At 42.7% G+C, this 22,923-nt stretch overlaps 1 protein-coding gene and 1 long non-coding RNA gene across 3 annotated transcripts in view; one reads left to right on the plus strand and one right to left on the minus strand.

The window, feature by feature from the left end:
- cacna1c (calcium channel, voltage-dependent, L type, alpha 1C subunit) overlaps positions 1-22,923 on the plus strand; it is a 667,856-nt gene that overhangs the window by 154,332 nt on the left and 490,601 nt on the right. The window lies entirely within an intron of this gene.
- Positions 5,562-22,923, minus strand: part of LOC129408890 (uncharacterized) — a 35,995-nt gene continuing 18,633 nt past the window's right edge. The window contains exon 3 of one of the 2 annotated variants that reach the window (XR_008632133.1): positions 5,562-5,911. This is a non-coding gene — a long non-coding RNA (uncharacterized LOC129408890). Of the gene's footprint in view, positions 5,912-12,499; positions 12,771-22,923 lie in introns of those variants that run through there. The other variant, XR_008632132.1, reaches the window with a different exon arrangement.

The raw sequence follows: 22,923 nt of genomic DNA on the forward strand, positions 1-22,923 counted from the left end.
TCAGATAGCATGCATACTCAATCGAATTAAACACACTTTTGCGTCAACGTATGCACGCAGATTTCCTTCCGAAAATGCTCGTCTAAATGCGGAATAAAAAGTACGTCTTCTGTTCAGACCGTCATCATATAAACGTAGCCTGAAATTCCTTGACAAGATTTTGGTGTGAATTATTACCGTTATAATCCCAAGAATTCAAGTAAAAAACATATTTCTTCATGTTGTCTGCGCTGAAATGAATCATGGGATATGTAGTTCCCGATGTTTATAAGCTGTTGCTATTATAAAACCATGCATTTAAGCAAAGAAACTTGTGATTCGATATATTGTGACAGCCCATGATATTATTATGAGACTTTTGATGTTATGATATCACGATAGCGATAGTGAAGCGGCTGGGATGAGCTTGGTGTCTTGCCCTCTCCGGGTGGGTGGGGAGTCCCTGCCTCAAGTGGAGGAGTTCAAGTATCTCGGGGTCTTGTTCACGAGTGAGGGGAGGATGGAGCGTGAGATTGGGTCGCTGTATCGGACCGTTGTGGTGAAGAGGGAGCTGAGTCAAAAGGCAAAGCTCTTCATTTACCGCTCAAACTATGTTCCTCCCCTCGTCTATGGTCATGAGCTCTGGGTAATGGCCGAAAAGACGAGATCATGGATACAAGCAGTCTAAATGAGTTTCCTCCGCAGGGTGGCTGGGCGCTCCCTTAGAGTGAGGAGCCCAGTCACATGGGAGGAGCTCGGAGTAGAGCCGCTGCTCCTCCACATCAAGAGGAGCCAGTTGAGGAGGCTCGGACATCTTTTCCGGATGCCTCTTGTGCGCCTCCCTCGGGAGGTGTTCCGGGCATGTCCCACCGGGAGGAGGACCCAGGGAAGACCCAGGACACGCTGGAGGGACTATGTCTTTTGGCTGGCCTGGGAACGCCTTGGGGTCCCCATGGAGGAGCTAGGGGAAGTGTCTGGGGTGAGGGAAGTCTGGGAGTCCCTGCTTAGACTGCTTCCCCTACGACCCAGCCCCAGATAAGCTGAAGAAAATGGATGGATATCATGATATTTTGGTTATTATTGCATCCCCTAGTGTTTACAGCTACTTTTTGCCTTTTGTTCAGTAGAGATTGGCAGTTCTAGTTCTGAAATTATCCGACTGATTATAGCAATGTTGTATTAGTTTACTTCCTGTATTACCACATGACATCACAAGGTGGAACAGAGTGTTTTATAATACAGGCTCTTTAACATTTGAGACTGAAATTGGTACTGCTAAGCTAAAGCCAGAATCCCATACATATTAGAATGTTTATACAGGTTTCAACTTCAGGAATAGCAACAGTTTTTAATATTTTTTTCCATAATATGACAAGGCATTTTTTGTTTGCAATAAATAAACAATAAATAAAAGTCTCGTTCAAACTTCTATATTCATTCTACTGCGATGATCTGTAGACCCACCCAATTATTTCCACTTTACTGAACATTTCAATTAACACTTATAGGCGCCGCCGTGTGACTCATTTCGTTCTCTAATCTCTTCGCATGACGCCACATTTTGACATTTCCTCTTTTACCCCATAGTTCCGTCTTAATTAATCACCGTCGTTGTGTTATATTTATAAAGCAGCCGGCTGTCCCTCGCGCTCGCGTCTGTTTGATCAAAGTCCGCCGTAGAGATTGTTTTCCTCTCCTCCGCTTCTCCCTTGTTGTGAGGCGGCCCCGGCTTCTCCTCCGCCGTCTCATTGGTCGCGGAGCGGATCGCCATAGCAACAGCCAGCTGATGGATTAAAGCTTTAATTGGGAAGAGAGCCACAGTGATTACAGCGGCACATGTGAACACTTGATTAAACCAGAGCCATGAGACCAGTTACCCTCAGTCCATCATGCTGTCACAGTGTACGAGCTGAAAACACGCTCGTCTTTCTCTGTAGTGGAAAAATACTCTGACTATTGGTACGACAACGATCCCCGGGGACGTGATGCTAACTGAAAGCACTGCTCTGTCTCAAGCTCTGCTACTGAAGTTAGATGTTAAAGGTGCATTGTGTTACTTTTTTGGCTGTTTCTGTGGATATGTCATTGCTCTGCCTTACGTTCAGTGTCGGGGAGTAACAGATTACATGTACCGGAGTTATGTAATCAGAGTACAGATTATGAGTAACTGTAATAGTCCAATGAGATTCATTTGGTCTTCCAATATTCTATGTTATTAGGTTCTTTTTTTCAGACCTAGAGTGTTATTTCATGCCTGACAGTTTCGACTGCTCACGAGCGTCTTCCTCAGAGTCACGTGATGTTGCTGTGACATGTCCGGTCAGCTGATTTAAACAGGTTTTGGCGCTGTCTTCCTACCGGTGGAGGCAGGACGACAGCGCCATCTGCAGTCTGACTTCCTCAGGACAGTATCCCAGGTGTGTGAGAGTAAAAAAGCCCCCTCGTCCCGGTTTACAGTCCTGTGGGCACGTTTCCGTATTTCGATTGCTTCTTTAATCCAGCGCCAAAAGCGGAAGACAGCATTGCCGGACACTAAACCAGGTCCAAACCACTTCTAAACCAGGTCTAAACCAGGACTAAACCAGGTCTAAACCAGGTCTAAACCAGGTCTAAACCAGGTCTAAACCAGGACTAAACCAGGACTAAAATCAGGTCTAAACTGGGTCTAAACCTGGACTAAACCAGGTCTAAAAAAGGTCTAAACCAAGACTAAACCAGGACTAAAATCAGGTCTAAACTTGGTCTAAACCAAGATTAAACCAGGTGTAAACCAGTTTTAAACCAGGTCTAAACCAGTTCTAAACTAGGTCTAAACCAAGACTTAACCAGGACTAAACCAGGACTAAAACCAGGACTAAAACCAGGTCTAAAACAGGATTTAACCGGACTAAATCATGCTGCATGGACCATGTTTCCTCCTCTTCTATCAAGAATATTTTTAATTTGTAAAGTAAAGACTCATTTTTTTTATTTTCTTTTAGCAGACAAAACAAATAACAAAACAACAAATAACAAAATAACATAAAATATCAGAAGACCAAATGAATCTCACTGGACCAAGAACCCTGGAAGTTGTAAACCGTGCACCAGCCAATCAGCGAAGAGCTGTGAAGCCATGACGTCAAACTCAAGCGTCTGTCTGTGTCTCTTTTGTGGTACAACACAACAGTAAACAAAGCGGCCGAGATGAATGTAGACGAAGACAGACATTCTGTGTTGGCAACGATTTCCGAGATCGAGGATTTAAAGCCGGAACAAAGAGAAAGTTTGGTGAATTTTATCAAGGGGAAAGACGTTATTGCCCTTTTGGCGCATTACATATTACGACCGTATTGCAGCGATTGGTTAAATTAAAAAAGTACCCGCCTACCGTCGAGCGAACGAATCCTAATGCTGCGAGGTCAGACGGTTTCCACTAAATGAAACCAGCCACCCCATTATAGCAGAAAACTAAAATTTGCGTAGTATCATTTATTACTATTACTGTACTATTACTATAAATTATATCAAAATTCTTCTCGTCTCATTCTCGTCTTTCATAAATCAATCAAGCCTTATCCCACCCGCAAAAACCCCCGAATATAAATAACCAAAAATCGTGCCCCCGTCCCTATAGAACCAGTGTGTATTTTGTGGGCTGACAAGTTCCCCCGTTGGCCCCTCCATCTTGTGCCTAATCAGCAGCATGCGGGGCCTCTCCACATGCATTACTCCCTGATTAAAGCCTTCATTAGGAGAAAACCTCTGCTCCATTGTCACTTCGCGTGGAGGGAAGAGACAATGGAGACGCGTCGCAGAGGGTTTGAATAGGCCTGGTTACATAAGTGGATGTACAGCGTATGATTATTTAATGTTTATGGAAATGTAAGTGCGAGTGTGAGGGCTGAATGCGTTATGAGACTGTAGGGAGCTTGTCACTTGGGTCAGACGAATCGTTTGAAATGACAATAGAGAGCAGAAGGGTTGTGAAAAGAGTAGAAAATCGGATTCTGATCGATGCTGAAACTAGACACTCATTTGCGAAGGTGTCGATACTGAAAAAGTCACGTTCACAGGACAGAAATTAACCTTTAAAATCGCTTTAGAATGACCTTGAGCTGTGTCAGAACAAGTATAAGAGCAGATAGACGAGTATACGCCCATGGACCACTGAGGGATTACACAGATGTACCGTATTTTCTGCACTATAGGGCGCTCTGGATTATAAGGCGCACTGTCATTAAATGGTCTATTTTCGAACTTTTTTCACAAATAAACCGCACCGGACTTTAAACGAAACACAACAGTTGGATGGGTGAGTGGTTTTGTTTGTTTGTTGTTCGTTCACGGTGACTCTGGGCTTTGTTCAGTTGTGGCGTGTAGGGAGGTGCTGTCTGGGACCAACCGGATTGTCGGCGTGTTCGCAGTGACTCAGTTGTTCAGTCGTGTCTAGAAGTGGCACATCGCACTCGCTTTTTCGGTTCGTTCCTCCGTTCCGTTCCTCGTCGGCGTGGAGTGACGAGTGTGGCTGCGGGTGTTTTTCGCCGCGCGTGGGTGTTTGCGGCTTTGTAGTTTACTGAAGTCGTGCTGGGACACCTGAGTGGATTTGTGTTGTTTTTTGATGGGGTTGGAGGCTTAAGAGCGTGCCCTATAGTGCGGAAAATACGGTAATATGGTACACATGGTAATGTAAAAAAGTACTAGTTTTCTATGTTAATGTGAATGTCTGAAACAAACTTTGTGCATGAGAGGAAGCTCAGTTCGAAAAGATGCTAAGAACCGCTGTGGGTCTGTTGTGCGGTTAGGCCGGCATCAGTGACGCAAGTTTCAACCACAGCCAATAGTTAAAGAGGTTCCTTGTTTCTATTGGCTGATGTTTATCTGCCCCACCACGTCACAGTTGATGGATTTTCATTCTTTTTTTTTTGGTCATCATAATTACAGACTGCTGCATCTCTATAATTCTATTTTGAAGTTTCATCGACAATTTGAAACAACAACAAAAAAATCCTCCATACAACCTTTAATGTTGAAAATGGCATTCTGTTGTCTTGGGCTGTTGCGGTTAGGATTTTTCTCCTGCGGTGTGGTATAGCGGCTCAACAGTGTGGTATGTGATGATACCACAACTTACATCATACCAGAGTCCTGCACCGACGATTTGACAGCGGGGGAAGTGACGCAGACAGTCAAGGCTGTGCCACCGCTCTACATACATTTCCTGTACTCCACTTTGCTTTCTTTCAATATACACCGAGTAATAATGTGTTTAATGCAGCTTTGCACATATTTATTTGGTTCACATGGTAATATAAAAGAAAGTACTATTACTAAAGTTGAAAATGGCATTCTATTGTCTAAATCAAGAGTGTTTTTTGTTTTTTTTAATCATCCTGGTATCAGAATCAGTATTGTGTAGGGCTGAACGATTTTAAGAAAACATTTAATTGCCTTTTTTTTTTTGGCAGATATTGCAGTTTCACAGGGGGAAGTGACTGGTCCTCTCTATACCACCGCTCTACATACATTTCCTGTACTCCACTTTCCTTTCTTTAAATATACACTGAGTAATAACGCGTTTAATGCAGCTTTGTACATTTTTTTTTTTTTTTTTACATTTTACAGAAACAAAACTTAAAACCACATGGATAATTTGCATAAACTATAAGCCTGATAAAAACAGCTCGCTCCTTGTGCTGTTGACGCAGTTCAGCTTCTGTCAGACTAAAGGACACAACTCGGATGAATATGAGTGTTTTTTCTGTGACAGAGGATGTCGATGATGATGGTGAGTCTGTTCTGTGCTTCTGTCGTGTTGGAGATGATTCATGTTAAACTTCACACAAATGCCGGGTTTAAATCCTCGCCTCCTCACGTTGTGGTTGGTGAATTACTTCGTGGTGCATAAACCTCGACGCAGATCCATAAATCCATAAATTGGGCTTTAGGAGCACTGCAAAAAAAAAACACGGCTTGATTTTTATTCCAAAACGACAGATCTAGTATTGTGTATTAAGTTTTTTCCTTACTATCAACATTTTAGTTTTGTGATGGGAGAGATTATAATTGCTTTTAATAGCGAGAAAAGTAGTAATTTTATGTGTACATTAAATTCACACTTTGGTCGTTTAGTCCTTTTCTAGTCCTGGTCTAGTCTAGTCCTGGTTAAAGGGCTCATATTATGCTGTTTTCTGATCTATGTTATAATGTTGTTTTCTCACCACAAACAGACCTGGAGTTGTTTTTTTGTTTCATTCACACATGTTTAAATCATGTTTTTAAACTCCACACACCTTCACTAGAATAATCTGGATAATTTCAGCCCTGGAATTGCCAATCTCTGCTACACAAAAGGTAAAAAAAAAGTGGCTATTAACTTGAAAAAATGTGCTTCGTGACATGACATCGCGAGGTGGAACAGAGCATTTTGAGCTTTGGAGATGTAGACAGACTCATAAACCAGGATAAAAAAAAACAAACAACACAAATCCAGGTCTGTTTTTGACGAGATAACAACATTATAATGTGATTTAAACCTCGCAAGAGTCCATTTTGCGTAATATAGGACCTTTAATTCTCAATTGGCCAATACGACAGCCTTTATTTATGCACCTGCCTTTTACATTTCCTTATTCAAACTGTATTCTTATTACTGTTACGTAACTGTAAATTTCCCCATACGCATTAAAAAACATTTGCTTTCCATAAGAGGATAGACGCGCGGCATTATTTTATATTTATGTAAATCTTTGTGGGCCATTGGTGCACACCGTATGAGATGAATGCATTATGCTCCTTACGGATGTCATTTGCGAGGGTTTCATATATTGCGCAGAAGAAGGCAGAGCTGTTCGTGCATTACAAATGAGTACAGCTGGTCCCCGTGTCCTTCACTGTGACTTTGTGTTCTTCACCTGTGCAGACATGTGAGGGCCGGCTTTCAGTTTTCAGTCAGAGTTACGTACGCCACGGCCACAAACAACCCGCTATCGATTTCCGGGGAGCGTCAATCTGCTGCGGAGGTCCATAAAAAAAATTCAAGGAGATGGTCATATCGCGGGAGATATTAAAGTCCAGGTGATATAGAGAGAACGGGGGCCGCGCCAAGTCCTGTCTGTACGGCGTCGGGGACAAGCAGGGGAGTTGACGGCGAGGGGGGCGGAGGGGTTTGTCGTTCGGGGCCCCGGGATTTTAGGAGCCCAGAATTAGATCCAACCGTCCATTTTCTTCCGCTTATTCGGGGCTGGGTCGCGGTGGCAGCAGTCTAAGCAGGGACTCCCAGACTTCCTTCGCCCCAGACACGTCCTCCAGCGCCTTCGGGGGGAGAATTAGGCTACGTTCAGACTGCAGGGCTCAACGCTCAATTCGGATTTTTTCGTGAAATCCGATGTTTTTGCGAGGTCGTTCACATTTCCAATTAAATGCGACTCATATGTGACTCCAGTGTGAACATTAAACGACCCAAAAGTGTCCCGCATGTGCACTGGAGACACGACGACGTCAACCGCAGCGAGCGTCTCTGTGTTTACGGAAGTTGTCCAAACATGGACGCGAGCATTGAGCACCTGGAGATTTTAAAGTTCCTCTCGTACCGGAGCCAGAACATGAACAACTTACTTGTTTTAAGGAGGAGATTGAGAAGGAGAAGGACGAGGTTTTTGGCCGTGGTGTTTTGTGGGTCAGTCCGTTGAAAGGAACATGTGGATGCGGAGACGTAGCCAAGAGTGGTGAGTGGTGATGTGCTTCGCTTCAGTGACACAGAGTTCATTAACAATTTTCGCCTACTTCAGCGCAGAATAGTGACGTTTGTGGCTTGTTGATAACGTGTAGGTGGATGAATGCACTTTGGTCATTCAGACTGAAGTCGCATGTCAAAAGATCAGATATGTATCAGTTTTAGGAGCATATATCCAAGTGGCCTGAGTCGCATTTAAAAAAAATCTGATTTGTGTCATTAAAAGATCAGATACAGGTCACATAGGGGCCAAAAAAATCGGATTTGGCAGCAGTCTGAATGTAGCCTTAGACCCACTTATTATAAATTTAGACTTAAAGCCGTCACACACTGCAAGATTTTTCATTCTTAAATGATTTTTAAACGTGCAACAAAAAGCACACAACACAGACACGAGGACAATCTGATGAGAATGAGATTTTAAATCTCCGATGGCAAAGACTCCAGTGGGATATGACTGCGGACCACAGGACACAAAGTTAAGAGTGCAGCTCGTGTCAGCTGCTTCCCGTCTACAGACTCTTAATTGTTGAAACTTCTGCACTTCTAGTTTAGATACAAGTCAAAACTGTACTATTATTGTTTGTGAAATGCGGTGCAATACTTCAGATGCACGATTTTAAATGCACAGATGGTTGGCGATAAAGTACATAGGAAGTAGAGTCACTATCACTAATTTAAACACAATGGAATCCAGGCACTTCAAAGAAGTAAACATCACACAAGGAAATATAGACAGTGTTGGGGAGTAACAGATTACATGTACCAAAGTTATGTAATCAGAGTACAAATGATGAGTAACTGTATTCGGTTGCAGTTACTGTTTCAGTGAGTGGTAATTGGATTACAGTTACTTTGTTGAAATAAATGGATTACAGGGCGGTAATTTTCAGTTTTCATATTTTGGGCTAAACCAGGACTAAAACCAGAACTAAACTAGAACTAAACCAAGACTAAAACCAGAACTAAACTAGGACTAAAACCAGAACTAAACTAGGACTAAACCAGAACTAAAACTAAACAGAACTAAACTAAACTAGAACTAAAACCAGAACTAAACTAGGACTAAAACCAGAACTAAACTAAACTAGGACTAAAACTAAACTAAAACCAAAACTAAACTAGGACTAAACCAGAACTAAACTAAAACCAGAACTAAACTAGACTAAACTAGAACTAAAACAGAACTAAACTAGACTAAAACAGAACTAAACTAGGACTAAAACCAGAACTAAACTAGGACTAAAACTAAACAAAACCGAACTAAACTAGAACTAAACTAGAACTAAAACAGAAATAAACTAACCTAGAACTAAAACCAGAACTAAATAACTAAACTAAAACCAGAACTAAACTAAACCAGAACTAAACTAGACTAAAACCAGAACGAACTAAACTAGGACTAAACCAGAACTAAACTAAACTAGGAACTAAAACCAGAACTAAACTAGACTAAAACAGACTAAACTAGACTAAAACCAGAACTAAACTAGGACTAAACCAGAACTAAAACTAGGACTAAACCAGAACTAAACCAGAACTAAACTAGGACTAAAAGAACTAAAAGAACTAAACTAGGACTAAAACCAGAACTAAACTAGACTAAAACAGAACTAAAACCAGAACTAAACTAGGACTAAAACCAGAACTAAACTAGGACTAAACCAGAACTAAAACCAGAACTAAACTAGGACTAAACCAGAACTAAAAGAACTAAACTAGGACTAAAACCAGAACTAAACTAGGACTAAACCAGAACTAAAACCAGAACTAAACTAGGACTAAACCAGAACTAAACTAGGACTAAAACCAGAACTAAACTAGGACTAAACCAGAACTAAACTAGGACTAAACCAGAACTAAAACCAGAACTAAACTAGTAAAACCAGAACTAAACTAGGACTAAACCAGAACTAAAACCAGAACTAAACTAGGACTAAACCAGAACTAAAACCAGAACTAAACTAGGACTAAACCAGAACTAAAACCAGAACTAAACTAGGACTAAAACCAGAACTAAAACAAGACTAAACCAGAACTAAAACCAGAACTAAACTGGGACTAAACTAGGACTAACACCAGGACTAAACTAAAAAACATGACAATATCAAGTAATCCAAAGTATTCAGATTACGTTACTCACTTTAAGTAATTTAATGGATTACGTTACAAACTACATTTTGGTGTATGTAATCTGTAATCTGTAATCTGTACTGGGAATACATTTTAAAAGTCACCTTCCCAACACTGAATATATATGTACAAAGTTCTTTTAGACGTCCTCACTGGGTTTCCGCTGGTGTCACCTCAGGTCGCATCCTAAAATATCCAGCGCCCTTTGACCTTTGACCCCACCCTAACATGCCCTGAGCTCGTCTTCCAGTCGAACCTGCCCAAAACATAAACAGAGCAATGGAAAAAGACTCAGATAACACTGACTTTAGCTGTTTTAACTTGTCCCTTCGAATCGCCGCGTTACATAAATTTCTATTTCAAACAACTGTCATTTTTTACCCTCAAAATAAACAGCTATGCATGATTTCCACATTTCTCAATACCACTTAGAAATACACATAGAAAAGTTATGAAGTTAAATGTTTTGTTCACCCCACAGGTAAAACTGACCTTTCCTTTGTGCGAGCAGTGGGCCAGTCTGCAGGTCTGAGCCAAGTTTTTAAAAATTCTGTGATAAACATGTGAAATGTCATTGGTCAAAGTTATGAAAGTTTGGAAACGTACATTTATTTAAAGTTAAAATAAGATAATAATCTCCGTTGTAGAACATTATTTTGTATTGGCGGGTATATTTATTACGTTTTGGAGACTAATGTTGCCATAATAATATTAGATTTTGATAGGAAGGAAGGAATAGACTCGATACTCAATACCAATGATATTGCTTTTACAGTACTCTTTTTTTGGGCCATAGAATGTGATTTATGACATTAAATCATAGCGCTTGTAGTTTTTTATATTACCATGTGGCCTTATATCTATGTGCACACAAAAAAAACATCATTTTGTTTCATTACACTATTTTAGTTTTTTTAATTTGATTTAAAAATGAATAAATATTATATAAATGATACAATAAAGAGTTAAGATCAGTGTCCAGGAAACAAATGTAACAACAAATATATGTACCATATTTTTTCGGACTACAAGTTGCGTCAGAGTATAAGTCACACCAGCCAAAAAATGCATAATGAAGAAGAAAAAAAGAAGCCGCAATTTTTGGGGACCAGGAACCGACATTTCATCTTGAAAGTCGAGTTATAGTAAAAACAATAGAACAGAGAACAACAGACTGTTAACGTCACATATGAACAGTTATTTTTACCTGGTCCCCGAAGAGTTGTCCAGGTTTTGTATTCACCCTGTGTGTATCTGTGTGTCTGTCCACCCGCGATAATTCCGCCATTTAGGGACTGATTGTCACCAAATTTGGTACGTGGGTCAAGCCGATGCAGCAAAAAAAGTTTGGTGACGATCCGAGGTAATTTGAGGTCACACGGGTCAATTGAAAGATCACGCCTTTATAAACTATAGGCAATTTCTGAACCATCTGCGAGCTAAAATATTCACCCAATCATCACACAGGCCCCCACCAATGGCTCATGGGGGACCAGGTTGCTATGTATGATTGCGCTTGTTTAGTTATTTATTTAATGAGACAGGGACAGTGCACAATGTACATTAACCTTAACAGGAGAGATGCGTTGTACCTGGTTGTAGCACCAGTTCTAATTTCCACCTGTTGTCCTTGTGCAGATTCATTGATTGATTGTATTTTTAATTGACCTTAGCTATCATCTGTTCTTCCTGGAGACCTTTTGGGTTCTTCAAATAACTATAACATAAACAACAGAACAGAACAAGTTTACCAAACTCTCCATCTCACTCCAAATCACTAAATCCATTCAATTCTTCATCCTCGGTGTCACTTCTGAGCAACTCCACGACCTCCAGAGGTAAACAGAGCGTCGCTTCCTCTTCTGTGTCGCTGTCGTCAGACTCAGCATCAGTTCCAGTTAGAATTATTCTGGGTTTTTTGAATCCCGACAGGATGGTTTCAGTTGTCTTTATGTTTGTTTAAATGTTAAATTTTCAGTGATACAGAAGTAACGGTGCGATCGACTGACATGACACAGACAGGACAGAGGCTCTTTCTGCAGGAGACATGCGCAGTGACAGTGGTACAGGAGTAACAGGAGCAGCAGATACTGACACACAACACTAGAGCGCCCCCTCATGGCTGTCAGTGTGAACAGTTTAATATATAAGTCGCACCGGAGTATAAGTCGCAGGAAACACCCAAACCATGAAAAAAAAGTGCAACTTATAGTCTGAAAAATACGGTATATGTGTGTGTATATGTGTGTGTGTGTGTGTACAAATAATAACAGTTTCAGTCTTGCTCTAACACCGTATGCCAGATTAGCTCCCGCTTAATCCCGGCACAGCTTCACACATCCACCGTCTAAGAAGAAGAAACACACAATCCTGCCTCAAGCTCTTTTTGTGGTTGCCGTGGTGATCCTATAATCCCAACAAAAGACACGTCACCCCCGCAGCGCCGACCTCCGCCCCGGGGTCAGCGCCCTCCGAACAGGGGCGCCTCCTCCGGGGCCCTGGCACCGAGTCAAGTGTCATATGTACAGAGAGAACCCCCCCCCTCCCCCGCGGTGCGCCCCCCGGAGGACACGGAGGGGAAGTGCGGCGGAAAACACGGCTCAGTTTTCAGGGCAGTGACAGCGAATAAACAACACGGAGACTTGTTTTTTGTTATTGTTACAAAGCCCCGCTCTTACAAATACAAGTCTGCGATAGTCGGGGGGTAGAGTATCGATCTAATCAGTCTAAAATGCCGGGTCCCACGGCGTGATGTCATCGATCAATCACTTAATCAATCAAACTTTGCAATATTATAAGTGCATCAGGTGGTATTCCAAAAGGTCTCCTCCTCGTTTTTCGGTCTCATCGTATTCACATTAATTCAGTGTTTTGATTGCCGTGAAGTAATAAATCTTTATCCTAGTAACTCTCGGTGATGTGAGTTAAATTCCCGGGTCTGCGTCTGTGAACATAAACAAGCATAATCATAATTTAAAACATGAATTTATATGTTACTTTTAAAATATATTCCTCTACAGATTACAGATTACATACACCAAAATGTAGTTTGTAACATTAATCCATTAAATTACTTAAAGTGAGTAATGTAATCTGAATACTTTGGATTACTTGATTTGCTGTAGAGAAGCAAAGACGAGGAAATCGTAACATAAGATGTTTTGTCTGATAAAAGAAAATAAAAAGCCCAAACTTTACTTAACCAAATTAAAAATATTATTGATAGAAGAAGAGTAGGAGACACGGGCCACACAGCAGGATTTAGTCCTGTTCAATCCTGTTTTAGTCCTGGTTTTAGTCCTGGTTTTAGTCCTGGTTTAGTCCTATTATAGTCCTAATTTAGTCCTGGTTTAGTCCTGGTTTTAGTCCTGGTTTAGTCCTAATTTAGTCCTAGTTTTAGTCCTGGTTTTAGTCCTGGTTTAGTCCTGGTTTTAGTCCTGGTTTAGTCCTGGTTTAGTCCTATTTTAGTCCTGGTTTTTAGTCCTGGTTTAGACCTGGTTTAATCCTGGTTTTAGTCCTGGTTTTGATCTGGTTTAGACCTGGTTTAGTCCTATTTTAGTCCTGGTTTTAGTCCTGGTTTAGACCTGGTTTGTGTCCAGCAATGATAGTTCTGTTCTTAGATTTAGTTTAGACCTAGTTTAGACCTGGTTTTAGCCCTGTTTTAGTCCTGGTTTTAGACTTGTCTTAGATCTAGTTTAGTCCTGGTTTAGTTTCCGGCAATGAGTGGAATTACCGAAAAAAAAAAAAAAAAAAAAGGGTGGATTTAGCCCAAAATGTTAAAACAGGAAAATACCGCCGTGTAATCCATTTATTTCAACAAAGTAACTGTAATCCAATTACCACTCACTGAAACAGTAACTGTAACTGAATACAGTTACTCATAATTTGTACTCTGATTACATAACTCTGGTACATGTAATCTGTTACTCCCCGACACTGTCAACACATACGTTTATATATTTTCTATCTGTCCATGGCTGTTCTCTGTTCCTTTCCTTTTTACTTCTCTTTCTGTCGTTAAAAAGTTTACTCATTATTTGTGCAATAAATCCAAGCTGTTAATGGATTTTATTTTTATTTTATTTATTCAAAAATCGCGTTACTGTATTGTTTTATTCTCTGGACACTTACCTCTGCACCAGTCCGTTTTTGTCCTCCTCCTCCTCTGTCGTTTCTCTCTCTCTCTCTCGTTGCTCTCAGTCGCTCTCCTTTCTCCTTCGCTTTCTCCCTCTCTCTCTCTCCCCTTCCCTTTCCTCTCTCCTCCCTCTCTCTTTCCCCCTCCTTCTCTCTTCCTCCTCTCTCACTCCTCTATCTCTCCTTCCTCTCTCCTTGTCTCTCTTCTCACCCCCCTCCCTTTCCTCTCTCCTCCCTCTCTCTCTTCTTCTCACCCCCCCTTTTCTCTCTCATTTTCTCTCTCTCTCTCTCTCGCTCTCTCCCTCTCTTCTCTCTTCCCCCTCTTTCCCTGTCCTTGTCCCACTCTCTCTCCTTCCCTTTCCTCTATCCTCCCTCTCTCTCCTTTTTCCCCCTCCCTCTCCCTTTCAACCTCTCCCAACCTTACTTTTCTTCTCTCTCTTTCCCTCCCTCTCCCTTTCTCACCATCTCTATCCCTCTCCCCCTCTTTCTCTCTCCTTGTCTCTCTCTATCTTCTCCCTCTCCCCTTCCCCTCCCTTTCTCCCTTTGCCTCCCTCTCCTCCTCTTTCCTTGTCTCTCTCTCTCTTTCTCTCTCTCCCTTCTTGTCGCACTCTCTCTCTCCCTCTCTCACATTCCCTCCTCTCCCCTCTTTCTCTCTCCTTGTGTCTCTCTCTTTCCCTCTCCCTCCTTGTCCCTCTCTCTCCCACTCCCTTTCCTCGCTCCTCTCTCTCTCTCCTCTTTCCTTCTCTCTCTCCCCCTCTCCACTCCCTCTCCCTCTCTCCTTCTCCCATCTGTACCCCCCCTCACCCTCTCTCCTCTCCTCTTCCCTCCCTCTCCCCCTCTTTCTCTTTCCTTGTCTCTCTCTCCCTTTCCCTCCTTCTCCTCCTCTTTCTCATTCTCTTTCTCTCTCTCCCTCCCTCCTTGTCCCATTCTCTCCCTCCCTCTCCCCCTCTTTGTCTTTCCTTGTCTCTCTCTCTTTCTCTCTCTCTCTCTCTCCCGTTCCCTTTCTCCCTCTCTCCTCTCCTTCTCACTCCTTCCCTCTCCCACTCTCCCTCTCCTCTCCCTCGCTCTCCTTTTCCTTCTCTCTCTCTCTCCCTCTCCCTTTCTCACCCTCTCTCCCTCTCCCACCCTTCCCTTTCTCTCCTCCTCTTTCTCTTTCCTTGTCTCTCTCTCTCTTTCTCTCTCTCCCTCCTTGTCCCACACACACTCTCTCTCTCTTTCTCCCTTTCCCTCCCTCTCCTCCCCTCTTTCTCTCTCCTTGTGTCTCTCTCTCCCTCCTTATCCCACTCTCTCTTTCTCTCCTCCCTCTCTCTCCTCTTTCCTTCTCTCTCTCCCTCTCTCCCCTCCCTCTCTTTCCTTATATCTCTCTTTCTCTCTCTCCTCTCTCCTCCTTGTCCCACTCTCTCTCTCTCTCCCTCTCTCCTCTCCCTCTCTCTCCTCTCTCCTCTTTCCTCTCTTCTCTCCTCTCTCTCCCCCTCTCCTCTCCCCCTCCTTCTCTTCTCCTCTATCTCTCTCTTTCTGTCTGTCCCACTCTCTCCCTCCCTCTCTCTTCTCCTTCTCTCCTCCCTCTCGCTCTCCTTTCCCTTCTCTCTCTCCCTCCTCCCTCTCTCTCTCCCCCTAACTCTCCTCTCCCCTCTCTCCTCTCTCTCTCTCTCCTCTTGCCTTCTCTCTCTCCCTCTCTCCCCTCCCTCTCTTTCCTTATATCTCTCTTTCTCTCTCTCCCTCTCCCTCCTTGTCCCACTTCTCTCTCTTCCCCTCTCCTCTCTCTCCTCTCTCTCTCCTTCTCTCTCTCCCTCTCTCCCTCTCTCCTCTCCCCTCTCTCTCTTTCCCTTATCTCTCTCTTTCTCTCTTCCCTCCTTCTCCCTCCCTCTCTCTTCTCCTCTCTCTCCTCTCCTCTCCTCTCCTTCTCCTTCTCTCTCTCCCTCCTCTCCCTCTCTCTCTCTCCCCCTAACTCTCTCCTCTCCCCTCTCTCTCTCTCTCTCTCTCTCTCTCTCTCTCTCTCTCTCTCCCTCTCTCTCTCTCTCCCTCTCTCCTCTCTCTCCTCTCTCTCTCTCTCTATTCTCTCCTCTTCTCTCTCTCCTCTCCTCCCTCCTCCCTCTCTCTCTCTCTTCCCCTCTCTCTCTCTCCCCTCTCTCTCCTCTCTCTCTCTCTCTCTCTTCCTTCTCTCTCTCCCTCTCTCTTTCTTCCTCTCCCTTCCCTCCCTCTCCCCTCTTCTCTTTCCTTATCTCTCTCTTCTCTCTGTCCCACTCTCTCCTCCTCCTCCCTCTCCTCTCCTTCTCTCCTCCCTCTCGCTCTCCTTTCCCTTCTCTCTCTCTCTCTCTCCCTCCTCCCTCTCCTCTCCTCTCTCTCCCTCTCGCTCTCCTCCTTCTCTCTCTCTCCTCTCCCTCCTCCCTCCTCTCTCTCTCTCTCTTCTCCTCTCCTCTCCTCTCTCCTCTCTGCTCTCTCTCTCTCTCTCTCTCTCTCTCTCTCCTCCCTCTCTCTCTCCTCTCTCCTCCCTCTCGCTCTCCTTTCCCTTCTCTCTCTCTCTCTCCTCCTCCCTCCCTCTCTCTCTCTCTCTCTCCGCTCTCCTCCCTCCTGGTGGATTATTTTTGGTCCGCCTGGTTAATTTCAGGAGAAAGTGGAGCCGGTGCCAGAGAAAGTGGAGCACACATAAAGGAGCGGGCCTCAAACGCACACTTCACAAATCCTCTCATCTTTTTGGAGCATCACCAGGACGATGCTTTTGTACTGATGAAGCAGAGGAGGAGACTTTTCTCTGGATTTAAACCCGAGCAGGTAAACGCGAGCGAAGGGACGCGAGGGAATAGTTACCGGACGCGGTGAAGAGGAGGAGACGGACAAGCTGAGGGGGGATGTTAGTTCTGCTGCTGCTGTTAAACTCTGGCATTTTAAACAAACTTTTGGAATAGTTTTAGTAAAGTAACGGACAGAGAGTGTGATATAGACAGTGTTGGGGAGTAACAGATTACATGTACCGGAGTTATGTAATCAGAGTACAAAACTAAACACAGGACTAAAAACAGAACTAAACCAGGTGTAAACCAGGACTAAACCAGGACTAAACCAGGTCTAAACCAGGTCTAAACTAGATCTAAACCAGGTCTAAACCAGGTCTAAACCAGGTCTAATCCAGGGCTAAAAACTGGTCTAAAACAGGACTAATCCAGGGCTAAAAACTGGTCTAAAACAGGACTAAAACAGGACTAAACCAGGACTAAAACAGGACTAAAAACAGGGCTAAAACCAGGTCTAAACTAGGTCTAAACTAGATCTAAACCAGGTCTAAAAACAGAACTAAACCAGGTCTAAACCAGGACTAAACCAGAGCTAAACCAGGGCTAAACCAGGGCTAAAACAAGTCTAAAACCAGGTCTAAAAACTGGTCTAAAACAGGACTAAAACAGGACTAAACCAGGACTAAACCAGGACTAAAACAGGACTAAACCAGAACTAAAACCAGGTCTAAACTAGATCTAAACCAGGTCTAAAACAGGTCTAAAAACAGGACTAAACCAGGGCTAAAACAGGACTAAACCAGGTCTAAACTAGATCTAAACCAGGTCTAAAACAGGTCTAAAAACAGGACTAAACCAGGACTAAACTAGATCTAAACCAGGTCTAAAAACAGGTCTAAAAACAGAACTAAACCAGGTCTAAACCAGGACTAAACCAGAGCTAAACCAGGGGTAAACCAGGGCTAAAACAGGTCTAAAACCAGGTCTAAAAACTGGTCTAAAACAGGACTAAAACAGGACTAAACCAGGACTAAACCAGGACTAAAACAGGACTAAACCAGAACTAAAACCAGGTCTAAACTAGATCTAAACCAGGACTAAACCAGGGCTAAAACAGGACTAAACCAGGTCTAAACCAGGACTAAACCAGGGCTAAACCAGGGCTAAACCAGGTCTAAAAACAGGTCTAAAACAGGACTAAAACGGGACTAAACCAGGACTAAAACAAGACTAATCCAGGACTAAAACCAGATCTAAACTAGATCTAAACCAGGACTAAAACAGATCTAAATACTGTATCATCACATTAAACGATCAATATTTCAGTATTTTTGCAGTGCTTCTACTGGTCTGTCTTTAATATATTATAAGTAAAAATATCTTTTAAGGTGAAGAGGAGGAGGTGGACAAGGTGAGGAGGCTTGAGGTTCTGCTGCTGCGGTGAAAACGGGGGGGTACTGAACAGTTGGAGTGGAAATTATTGATTGGATAAACCTCGGCGCTTGGACCTCAGTGAGTGGAAGTCTCTGCTTTGCAATCAAGGGAGACTAGAGTAGATGAAGTGAAATATTTCCCTCGGGGGCTGTGGGCGCAGAGAGGGAGAGGGAGAGGCTGAGGAGGCTGGAGGCTCCGCTGCTGTGGTGAGGATGAGGCTGGATTGTAATGGATTTGTGTTGTTGTTGTTGTTGTTGTTTGTACTGGATAAACTTTGGTGGTATTGAGAGTAGTGATGGGCATTCAATAAAATTTTCTTAATCGATCGTCGGGAGAATTAACAATCGATTTTTGATGAATCGTTAATGTTTTTTATATTTAAATGATCATAATTATTATTACTGTTACTAATCTGCATAAATAAACTCAATTTTACAACATATAAACCAGGGTGTCCAAACTTTTTTCATCGAGGGCCACATATCTAAACACAGACGAAGCAGAGCTCTGACTGAGGGCCTTAGACTAGTGCTTAATAGGCGAGTTTCAGCTGACGTCATTGTTATTAAAAGCCCGCGTTGCTGCTGGGAAATATTTTGGTCGGAGGCAAGAAACACGATAGCGTCAAACACAGTGCGTAACCTCGCGTATTTATCCCCGATAATGGTAAATTCCTGCTGCATTATCGGATGCACAAATAGAAGCACGGAAGAAGGAAAATGTCTTTTTCGTATTCTGAGTGAAAAGAACCGCTAACGGTGAATTAAACGGCTTTCAAACATTCGCAGAGCAAACGTAGAAGATCCTAACAAACCGTGGACTCCAACAAGTTCAACAACACATCGAGACTCTTGGAGGTTTTCATCTTTTCTGCTGTGAATGGCCCAGGAGTTTCCACCAAGTCATTGTGGATATCGCCGAAGTGAATATTTGTCCAGGTAGTTGGTGATTCTGACCAGAAATTTGGTTTGTTCCACCTTTTGTCGGGGTTGAAAAGGGTGATTTGGCTCCGTCGATGCTTATGACCAATTTCTGGTCAAATGGTCTTGGGTCCTCTGCCGTTAGAGTGGATAAATAACCGGGATCAATACCCTTTACGTGTTTTCTCGCTCCGTCCGTCATGTTGAATTAGTGTTTATTGCCGCTGACCAAAATAATTCCCAGCATGCAACGCGCGCTTTTGTCAACAATGAAACTCGCCTATACAGTGAATAATTGAAAAACGTGCATGTTTAACACGGTAGAATGAGCCATCAGTTTTTATTCACGTTAAGATCCTTAAAACAACACACTAAATATGAACTTTATCAAGGGACATTTTCAAAAAACTTGCAGTAAAAAGTTCATTTTTAATTGTTGCAAGGTCATTTGGGCCAATTCACCTGAAAGCCTGAGGGCCAAGAAAAAATTGTCTGAGGGCCAAATTTGGCCCACTGACCACAGTTTGGACATGCCTGATATAAACTCCTGATATAAACCGTAACCACTGTAGAGCCACATCAGCCCATTTGAGATTATAATGTGTTTAACGCAGCTTTGACACATTTGTTTACATTCGTTTTACAGAAATAAACTTGCTCATTGTGCGCTGATGCTGTTCAGCTTCTGTCGGACTAAAGGACACGACTCAGTGGAATATGAGTGTTCTCTCTGTGACAGAGGGATGTTGACGATGATGATGGTGAGTCTGTTCTGTGTGTGTCGAGTTGGAAATGGTTCATGTTTTCAGAGATTATACGTGAAATAATTTGAGTGGTACAGTGTCTCCAAGGAGGTGTGCCAGAGCTGAAACTCCAGTGTTTATGTCAGACGCAGCCTCGTCTCCTTACGCTACGCCAGACTGACTCCAGGACTGAACCAGAAGGACTAAACCAGGACTGAACCAGGACTAAACCATAACTGAACCAGGACTCACTGTCGGGACTGGGTCAGAGGTGCGCCCGCATAGACTGTCGGGTAACTTAGGTTAAAGCAGCGTTTTCTCTCTCACTTGTGGTTCTCTCTCTCTCTCATAAGTCAAGATTAGTCCAGGTTTAGTCCTGGTTTAGTCCTGACCTGCACGTGTGTAATCACCACCCGCCCGTAAAATTCCAGAACATTAAAACCCACCCGTTTCAGCAACTATGGACTCTGCGCTACGTCCAGCAACTTACATTCGGTTTGTTGATTAAAAACGAACGTGATCGACGAAATTCTTCACAATCAATTATCGATTAGTCGACTGATCATGCCCACCCCTAACTGAGAGACAATCTAAATTTGGAATTTCACTTTAACAAATAGCAGAATTTCATTTACGTGTCGAAAAATGTAAAAATGTGTGATCATTTTTAACCCTGTTGTACCTGGAGTCGATTTTTTTGAAAGTCCAAGAGATCCTCGAAAGTTGTGTTTTGTTTCATTCACACGCGTTTACGTCATCATTTATTATTAGTCTGTTTACATTTCCAAAATTCAAAATGCTCCGTTCCACCTCGTGATGTCGTGTATCGGTAGTTTTCAAGTTAACAGCTCCTTTTTACCTTTTGTTCAGAAGAGTTTGGCATGTCCAGATCTGAAATCGTCCAAATGATTCTAGTGAAGGAATAACTAAAAATGCAGGTTTGTGCGTTACACATGTGAGAATGAAACAAAACACAACTCCAGGTCTGTTTGTGATGAGGAAACATTGTGACATAGATCAGAAAATAGCGTAATTTAAGCCCTTTAAATCTCATAAACATTGATTTTAGACGAAACATCCCCTTTAATATCACACTTCATGTTTAAATCTGTAACACTATATTCTCTTAAACACTCAGACGATGGCGTTTCCGTGTAAGTAAAGCAGACGGGAGTCACGCGCGGCTCTGGTGAGTCTGTCTCGGATCAGTCGGTTGCATCAGCTCGGGCTCCATCACTTTGATTGACAGGTTCATTGATTGAGTCCTTGAGCAAGACATCGACACCGGCCTAATCACTGTCATTCACTCTGGGATCACTTAAACCAGATCAATCTAACCCCAGCGTAGTTCCAATTTGTCAAACTTTGTAAAACATAAAACAGCAAAAAAGTGACATCATAAACAAATAAATAAGTAAATACATTGAAATATATTAGAATGATCATAAAAAATGGATAAATATTAAAAGAAACCGTTCCAAATGTGACAATAACTCAGGTGGAAGTTCAGTTCTCGAGTCGACCAAACTTTGTTGTTGGTGCACGGTGTAACTTTTGTGGTGGAGGGTCCGCTACCTGCTCGTTGCCATGGAGATTTTGTTTTCTCTTGAATGTTCCATGGTATGACTTTAAACATGTTTATATCGTATTTGTTCATTATGGGAACCAGGAATGAACCAGGACTGAATAAGGTCTAAAACAGGATTAAACCAGGTCTAAACTGGGACTGAACCGAGACTAAACCAGGACTAAACCAGGACGAAATAAGATCTAAACCAGGATTAAACCAGGTCTAAACTGGGACTGAACTGGGACTAAATGCAGGACTAAACCAGGACTAATCCAGGTCTAAACCAGGTCTAAACCAGGACTAAACCATAACTAAACTAGAACTAAACCAGGTCTAAACCAGGTCTAAACTAGGACTAAAACAGGCCTAAAAGAGGACTAAACCAGGTCTTAACTAGGACTAAATCAGGACTAAACCAGGTCTAAACTAGGACTAAAACAGGCCTAAAAGAGGACTAAACCAGGACTAAACTAGGACTAAACCAGGACTAAACTAGGACTAAAACAGGACTAAAACAGGACTAAACCAGGACTAAACTAGGACTAAACCAGGACTAAACTAGGACTAAACAGGACTAAACCAGGACTAAACTAGGACTAAAACTAGGACTAAACTAGGACTAAAACAGGACTAAACCAGGACTAAACTTGGACTAAAACAGGACTAAACTAGGACTAAAACAGGACTAAACTAGGACTAAAAGAGGACTAAACCAGGACTAAACTAGGACTAAACCAGGACTAAACTAGGACTAAAACAGGACTAAACCAGGACTAAACTTGGACTAAAACAGGACTAAACTACAGGACTAAACTAGGACTAAAACAGACTAAACCAGGACTAAACTAGGACTAAACTAGGACAGGACTAAACTAGGACTAAAAGGACTAAACCAGGACTAAACTACTAAAACAGGACTAAACCAGGACTAAACAGACTAAACCAGGACTAAACTTGGACTAAAACAGGACTAAACTAGGACTAAACAGGACTAAACCAGGACTAAACTTGGACTAAACTAAACTAGGACTAAACAGGACTAAACCAGGACTAAACTGGACTAAAACAGGACTAAACTAGGACTAAAACAGGACTAAACAGGACTAAAGGACTAAAACAGGTAAAACTAGGAACTAAACCAGGACTAAACTAAACCAGGACTAAACCAGGACTGAACCAGGTCTAAACCAGGACAAATCTTGAGAGCGAGAACGAGAACCCTGAGCCATGAAGCAGAGTGTATCCAAAGCGCGACTGCTTATCAGTCACTGCGGTCACCCGACAGTCTTCATGGGCGCACCTCTAGGTCCGTCCCAACACTCAGTCCTGGTTCAGTCCTGGTTCAGTCCTGGTTCAGTCCTGGTTCAGTCTGGTTCAGTCCTGGTCCCTCATGTCTCTGGTCTCTATAGGACAGTCCTGCAGATATCATGACCCTATGCAGTTTGTTTTCCCCGTTGCCAATATCTCCGGTTTGACTTTTAAGTTGTAGCTATTTTATATTTATTTTTTTGTTTACGCCCACCACACCCCTGATCTATGCTGTGGAACATTCTAGACAACGCAG

The sequence above is a fragment of the Boleophthalmus pectinirostris genome, unplaced genomic scaffold, assembly GCF_026225935.1.
Source record: "Boleophthalmus pectinirostris isolate CB_2022bp ecotype Guang Dong unplaced genomic scaffold, ASM2622593v1 HiC_scaffold_18, whole genome shotgun sequence".
In the NCBI taxonomy this organism is placed as follows: domain Eukaryota; kingdom Metazoa; phylum Chordata; class Actinopteri; order Gobiiformes; family Gobiidae; genus Boleophthalmus; species Boleophthalmus pectinirostris.